Source organism: Lissotriton helveticus, chromosome 10 (genome assembly GCF_964261635.1).
Source record: "Lissotriton helveticus chromosome 10, aLisHel1.1, whole genome shotgun sequence".
In the NCBI taxonomy this organism is placed as follows: domain Eukaryota; kingdom Metazoa; phylum Chordata; class Amphibia; order Caudata; family Salamandridae; genus Lissotriton; species Lissotriton helveticus.
The window spans coordinates 142936984-142945303 of NC_136071.1; the positions used below are offsets into that span (position 1 = coordinate 142936984).

The 8320-nt window shown below is 42.2% G+C and overlaps 1 protein-coding gene across 1 annotated transcript in view; it reads right to left on the bottom strand.

Annotated features, from left to right (window-relative positions):
• PSMG3 (proteasome assembly chaperone 3) overlaps positions 1-1559 on the bottom strand; it is an 85564-nt gene extending 84005 nt beyond the window's left edge. Inside the window, exon 1 of the mRNA XM_078664965.1 lies at positions 1510-1559. The gene's annotated coding sequence lies outside the window, so the exon portion shown is untranslated. The remainder of the gene's footprint in view (positions 1-1509) is intronic.
• Positions 1560-8320: the final 6761 nt, after the last annotated feature.

The following is an 8320-nucleotide window of genomic DNA, read 5'->3' on the forward strand; positions in this document are numbered from 1 at the left end:
ATGGTAGACAGAACACAGCAAACATCACATCAGAAACAGAACAGTTGTGTATTGTTGCGCTCACTACAGCATGCATCCATTTTCATGATCCACACAAGTCATATCCAAATGTATATGTTAGACAGGACAAGGTCCATACGTCTTCCACACCACAGATATTCCCAGTAGTTGATGATCATTGTGCTAGCAACAGCAATCTTTCCAAGGACACGCCAAACACTATTAAACAATTGAAAGCATTAAGACAAAACTAACATTCATGCGGCTAAGACAAAGTATGCCAACTAACTATCTATAACGGCACCCAACAAATCTTGCTTTCACCAACGGCCATGGATATACATTGGTCTGTAAGGCCATGTGCATGTCTACCGATGTATAAAATGTATACATGTATGTGGTAGTCAACTAGCCTCACCTATCAAATACCAAGAATATTCAGACTTGGACATTAACTATCACCTAACAGAAGAATATACACATTCATACTTCTGATGGCACACATTAACATGGGTGACTGAACTTCGATGCCCAATGGAAGCTTCCAAATATGTCGAGTCACCGCTGGCATACCCAATCATCTGCAATGGCGGATTGGGCGTTATACTAACACCGCAAACAAAATACACCGTCTCAACAAGATCACAATTTACTCCCTCTACACATACGCCACCCCAGTGCACTCCTTGTCAGCCATGTGTCTGTGGTGCCCACAGCATTAAATCGCATACTGCTGCTTCTACCGTTGGAGCTAAAGGTGGATGGGTGAAGTCGCATGTACAGGGTCGAGGAATTAGCGTTATATTCTTTAAACCACGCGACCCTGTATTTTTTGCTATGAAACTTAACAATTAATTACGTGAAGACTTGCTATCTATGCCCGAATTTCTAGAGACAGAAGACATACAGAAGCACAGCCATAAATGAGGAATAACGGGGGAAACAGGGACGTCAACCCAGAGCTATTAATACAGACAAGCAACAGTGCTGTACTGGCTGAAGTACTCGTTTATTATAAAATAACAGAAGCTCAGCTGAATTTACAGACTGGGCTAAGCACTGGGCACCTGCAGTCTTTATTTTACTTATTTACGTTGTTTTATATAGAATTATTTAAACCTCAGCTGCGTAGTCAGTGCACTTTAGAACTGGAAACAAAACAAACAGAATATGATGAAAAATCGTAAGAGGACACTATTATACGAAATAACAAAGTTAATATAACATACATGATGTGAAGGGAGGCATGCATCAACACAATTAATCATAAAATAAATTGGCACAAAATTGGGTCCTTTTTCAAGCACTAATGTTGCATATTATGCAATAACACAATTTAAGCACTTTTAATCCATTTATATAAACTTTTCAAAATGGCTCAAAAGTACCCCCCTTCCACTACCCTCCCCATATCTTGATGCAGGGGGCACCCGTTTTACAAAGTATTATTTAAGGAAGGGTGAGACACAAACACCCTAACATTAAGGTGGCCACGTGTCTACTACTTACATGGACAGTCCGTGTATTAAACCTTACATCCGGGATTGGCTTCTTTAACAAAATAATATTTTGCAGTTGTGTTAGTACTTCCGGGTCACTAGGCAACCAATCGCAATCGCTGTCTTCGGGAGTTGTCTAGGGGTGGGCGGGACTCGTATAAAGTAGAGTGGCTATGGCTTGGCGTATTGGCTGAAACGTAGCCAATCATAGTGCGCTGTACAGAATTCCAATTGTTTATTGGCTGCGGTGTGCAAAATACTGCACGGCCCGTAATAAGCCTGTTCAAGGCGTTTTTGATCTAATTTGTATAAAATGTTGGTCGAGTCAATTAAGGGTCGGGCAGTAAACCCGAACCCAGTGTCAACAGCTGGTTCAGGCCGTGGCAAGACCCTGCTGCTGCTACCCACGATTTAGAATAGTGGTTGTGGGTGCAGCTGCTTTTAAGCCCATGTTCTTATATGCCAACATTTTAGCACCGGAAAAGTGCAGTGGCAGATTAAAAAAAAAACATAATCTGGAGAATGTAATTCTCCCATTTACTCTCAGTGATAGTGAGGCAATTTCAGATTGGAGATAGACAAAATAAAGCCATTTTGGCTTTAAAAAAAAATGGGGAGTGTCCCGCCTGAATGAGTCTATTGGCATGTATGCATGCTATCTCGGGGTGGTGATATGGAAACGTGAGACGATTCCTGCAACTGTTGGTGTCATGACGGACGTATCCCCTAATGGTTAATTGAATTTTGTTTGGTTCTTGCGGTGTGCCCACTTTCTCGTTCTGAGGCATGGGCTTAGCTACCATTCGTGCAGCAGGTGCAGTGATACATGAGCCCAGACCCCTGAGAGGCTACCATATAATTGCTATTATTTACTACCTGAACAGCACTAAAAGGGGCAACTCCTTGCTTGGAAGGTCCGTACTACAAGATGCTCTTGAATAAATATTTAACTTAAGAATTATTTGCATGTATTGGCATGCAATCCATGCTACTTACATTAAAAGTAAACATAAGTAGTTCTTAAAGCAGTTGAATGTTAATTAGATTCCACGCCACGTGCCAACAACTTGTGCCCTAAATAATCTACACTTTCCCCAGCAAATTTGCATGTGGCATATTCCAATTTCACAATGTATTCTCCTACTTTCTTCACTCTCACAGGACTGGGAAATCTACTTTTCCCCTTCCCACTCAGTTTTTTTTAGTTCTCATCATATCACTCTTTCACTACCAGCTCACAAGATCTCACCTTCATATACTTATTTTGCGCAACCTTCCTTCTCTTTCCACCCGTCTTTAAGGTATCCTCCAATGGAATCATTTTCCTATTCACACTCTCCTCAATTTAGAGCCCGGTACTCTGCCTTCCAAAAGCACAAAAGGAGAGACCTTAGTATCATCATTGGGTGTGGTATGGAGGCGGCTGGTGACATTTAAAAGTGGTGAGGCGTAAAATGATAATTATACTGCACCGTAGCGAGCGAGCGTAGCGAGCGAGCGAGCCCGAGAAAATAGTGGGAAAATGGTGAATTTTCAAGCAAATTTGAGAAAGCAGGAAGGTTAATAAAGCAATTGTGAAAGTGCAGGTATTACATTATTAAAGAAATGTCATATAACATAGGTAGCTGCTTACCCCTTTCCCATATTCACCAAAAATAGCGTATTGCACTGTGAATACAAACACACGCACACGCATGCGCATACACACATACTCATATATATGTGTGTTAACTTTTAAAAGAAGGAAATGAATCTGTATAGGGTTTATTGTGCATTTAAATTCTTACTTGATATTACAAATTCAACCTTCAAGCGCTTACTTTTGCAACCACCACAAGAGATATATATGTTTTTAACATCTCTGTGTATCCTGGAAACAGCAACATTGAACCAAAGATTATGTGTTATTCATTTTTTAATAAAAAAACAGCCTACGAATCTACTATTTACTTTTCATTTCTACTCCCTGTTCAACAAAGAGCATAAAGAATTAATCATATTAAAAATGAATGAACCCTCACTTACATCAAGCTGTACTATCAGGAGTTAAACCATGTAATCTTTAATATTGTACGATAGCCAGATTCTTTTGTTGCTACTCGCTTCTGAGGGCATTATTCCGCAAACAAAGCCCTTGGTACCAGATACAATGATTTAGTAACACAAATGAATTTTCATAGGAGAAAATATTTGCGGTATTGAAGGGATGAGAATTGTATTCACCTAACACCAGTTTCTTAGATGGGCTGAATGCTAATGCTAGGGATGCATTGTTCTCGTTCCTGTAACCATATGATTGCTTCATGATGAAATGTGCAAGATGTGAATAGTTTCGTGAAGGCCTTAAGTTGACAAGAAATAGAGCATACCATAGTGAAAGGGTCTAATATCATTCTTATCACCTGCACTTTTATGTCACTGGAAGTGTTACATGCCTCATAGCATGCTTGACCTGCTATGCTCTATATGTTTTCATATATTTAAGAAGATAGGAGCCTGCCCAGCACCATGAGGGAAGGTATCAAGGTGGCTGCCATAGTAACATGTTTGGGAATGTGTATATCACGATAATTGCTCACAATTCTTATTGATAAACCCTCTGCTTCCCATCTGCCACTGAGTGGGCTTTGCACTCACAACGGACTAAAAAGTTTGCAACTTTTCAGTAGTTTCATTTTTGCAACTCCTAAAAGTCCATCTCTTCAGACTTTCTTTAGCTCGGAGTCCTTAGACCAAATTGATTTCCACACAACTGCCCTCCCATTAAATCTCTGTACTCTATGCTGCCCCCACAGTGAGTAAAATGTGTTCTTGCATCTCTGCACTCACTTCATCTCATCTCTTGCTATTCTAGTATGGACCACCTATTCTAACTGCCTCCCTTCCACTCCGATCCTTGCTTCCACACAGCGCTGAGATGCCCCAGGGTGAGATGAGTGCTATATTAAAAATATTTAACATGACATAACCAGCGGTGCTACTCACATAAAGCCTCTTGCATCCCCAAATGTCTTATTACCATATTCTTATTGGACTCTTCACTGCTGAGAGGCTGTGTATCTTGGCCTATTCTCAAACCATATTTATCTCGCATTGCATAGGGCGAAGTTGTCCATTCACCATATTAAAAACTAGCTAACCTCAACCACTCACTCGAACAGTTTAACGTGTGGTTTAAGGTCGTGAAACTATCTGCAACATGTTTATCAACAGCCTCAAACCTGAGATACTTGTGACTGTCACTGCATTTTCTGGGCCAATGCCTTCCCTTCAGTACCACTTTCTGGCCAATTATTACATTTATAACAGTGACGTCTGGCAAGTGGTGAGGGGGTAAGTGCAATTCTTTTCATACATGATGCAACTTTTCTTTATGAACAGACCTAACAATTCGGAGGGGGCAGCAGAGATAATTGAACTGACTGAAAAGCGAACGGAGGCAGATTTCTGCCTAAAATATAATTCTCGACACATATACATATGGTTCAAACATTTAAACACATAAAGAACAGCACACCAAACAAAAAGGAGGAGCAGTGTAAAGCATACCAATATATGGCATTAAAAACTGGAGCTGACTGTTAAAAAGAGCACAGTTTTCATCTACCACATCATTTATTATTGCGAGGCCTTTTGTCGGATTGGGGCAGTATCCTTACAGTCAGGAGAGGGTTCCAACACATTAATATTGGGGCCTTGTCTCGCCTACGATTCAAAGGTGCAAATAAATTTACTGTTGAAATGTGGTTTCCATTCCGGGACACTTTCATTCATGTCCATGCCCAACCAAGGCGCACGTCTTTCTTTCTTCAGGAATTTAGAGTAAGCATTTAAACGTCACATCATCACCGTAAACGTATCTACACTGTTTAATTTTAATAAACTGGTCTGCCACCATCTGTGCGGCGCGAACCTCCTTCCAGATCCTCAGCCCGTCATTAGGATCTGCCTGATTATGACCTAACGGTTGACTTTTAGAGGTCATTTCCTGGCTAGTTGAGTACATAAAAAAGTATATGAAATCCCGTGATTAGCACCGAAAAGCAGCTACAGCGAATACGGAATTCATTATGTGCGATATAGAACACGGGTGTGCTTCGTGCAGAAGTTTCATTTTGTATCAGATCCACAGTTAAAAAAAAAAAAATGTTGTTTCTCTTTGGGACTTGCCTCGGTCGGAGTGGTTACTGGCCTGAGAAATTAGGTTGAAAATGGTGCGGGCACGACAAGCAAAAGACTGAAGCTAACAGGCGGCACGGTGCTGATCCATAGGCATCTGCGCGGGGAGCGGTGGACCAACAGAGAGTCGGGACTCGGGGTGGGGAGAAGACAGGCAGGGTGGCATGCACATGGGCGCTTTACACTTGACAATTATAATTTATTATTTACCGTCAGGGCGGCACAGTAAAAAAACTTACGTGGGCGCGAAAGAAGCACCAGGTGGTCCGGACCATCCGTAGTAGGCACAGTCAGCACTCAGCATACAACGACGACGACGAACTGGTCACGCGTCCTGTCTTCGTTAGTTAGTACTTTCACTTTATCTGTTGTGTTCTGGAACTTCTGGCAGCAGTGGCCACGCGCGGTGACGTGACACGTCCCAACAGCGTAGAAATGGCCAATCACCTCGACATGGCTGGATATAGCCATATGGTGATTGGCCATACAGTGCGGCCCCTTAGCAGATCAGCCAACACCCACGCGCGGCACCATCCTGCTGCAGCAGCCAATCCTGGTGCAGCGTTAACAGCAACACTGCGCCAGGATTGGGCTACGAGCAGGATACTATCTGCCCATTTTGAGACCGGTGTCCCGGGTCCCTGCCTGACAGTGCCTGTGTCTAGTGCTATAGAGGGGGGGGGAGAGAAGGTCTACGCATGCGCGGGCCAGTCAAAATTTTGCCTACTCCTGGATTCTACATGCGCATTGCGCAGTCTTGTTGTCTACTCCGCTATTCTCTGCCTGTGCGCTGCCTGTCACTCTCTGCAGAAGCCCCGCCCCCCACGGCCCACTTCCTTATACGATGCCCGATCGATTCTGTTCTGTCATGCTTGTCCCGGGGCCTGTAGCGCGCTGTGCGCTCACATTTATTTTTTGCTCACATCACATGTATTTTTAATCAGAGAGTATGTTTTGCAGACAGTGCGGTCGTCCAGGCTAGTGGGGCAACGCCCCAACGCCCCCAATGGACGCACCGCCACACTAAACGTTCTTAATCTCCTGCTTCCACAGAAGTCGATTAACTGCTGACAACTGCAAATTCTCTTTTAATACTTAGTCAAACCTTTCTACGAGGCCATTGATTCTAGGATATTATAATGAAGTAGTGATGTGCTTAATTCCAAATTCATATTATAAAAAGACAAAGGAACCCAAATGGTGGACGGGGACCTTGGGTGAGAACTGTTTTAAGGAACTATCAGCCTGATTCATCAAGCTGAAATCGGCTCGCAAAGGGCCAGATTCTGAGAATCTGGCCCTTTGCGAGCGCTATTTTTGCATTTGGGATTCATCATCCCAAATGCAAAAATCGGTAATAGCGATTTCGCTATTTTGCGAGGAATTACATTTAAGGAATCTCTATTTGAGATTCCTTAAATGCAATTCATCATCCATTTAAAAATTGCGAATTCGCAATTTCGGGCCGCTATTTACCGCGAGGTCAAACCTCGTGGTAAATAGCGAAAACTTAGAAAAATGCTTTTAAAAGCATTTTTCTAAGTTGCATGTTGCACACACACATGTCCTTTGGACATGTGTGTGCGCAACACTTGTTTCAATTTGCATTTAAGGGGTGCTACAGGTGTCCTTTGGACACCCCTGGCACCCTTTAAATCGCTATCTTATTTGCGATTAGCTAATTGCTAATCGCAAATAAGGAATACTCCTCATTCATTCCAATGGGCCTTTTGGCCCATGGGAATGAATGGGGAGCTATTCCTTATTTGCGATTAGCAATTTGCTAATCGCAAATAAGGAATGTGTAGGAATCGCATTTCTTCATGCAATTTCTACATGAATCCCGTTTTGCAAGTCCTTAATAGCGATTCCTTATGAATCGCTATTAGGGGCTCGCAAAACGGGAGAATGATGAATCAGGCTGACAGGTCCCTAACAAGAAGGCTTTTGAGACAAAATAAATAAAAATAGAAATACAATGTCATCTATTTGTTCTGTCCTAATGAACATGATCATTTAATGTAAACAGTAAAAGAGAACATACAAGTGGGAACATAATTATATCAAAGAATTCAGGCAAACAAAAAAATGTGGGCAAACAAATTGCAACAATCAGGCCACTAATGAATACATTAGCACACCCTAGCACATATTAATAAAAAATGATACCGTTATGTCAGGGTGGGAGAAGTCGACGATGTTTCGATACCTCTACGTAAATGCAGGGATCATCTTCAGGAAAAAAGAATAGATGCCTGAGACGATTGCCCATCAAGTAAGAAGGGCGAAAGGGAAGAAAAGGAAAAAAAGGGTTTGGGGGACACAATTAGAAGGATGTATATACTGTTCATTACTCGTGCAGGTAGTAGGTAGTAGGTGATGCATGCTACCATGCTTGTGGAGTGACAATATTACACTACTGGCGTGAGATGTGGCGCATGCATAACATTCTTCTAAACACCCACTCACAACATGCAGGCATCAGTGGTACTGTCATTCTGTGGTTCGCCTCATACCTGATTCAACAATCTCAACTAATGGAATTAAACAATTTCACCTCACCAACAGTTTCTGTCCCACAAGGAGTCCCCCAAGGATCAATCTTTTCCCCTGCTTTGTTCCACCTCAATATGGAACCCCTT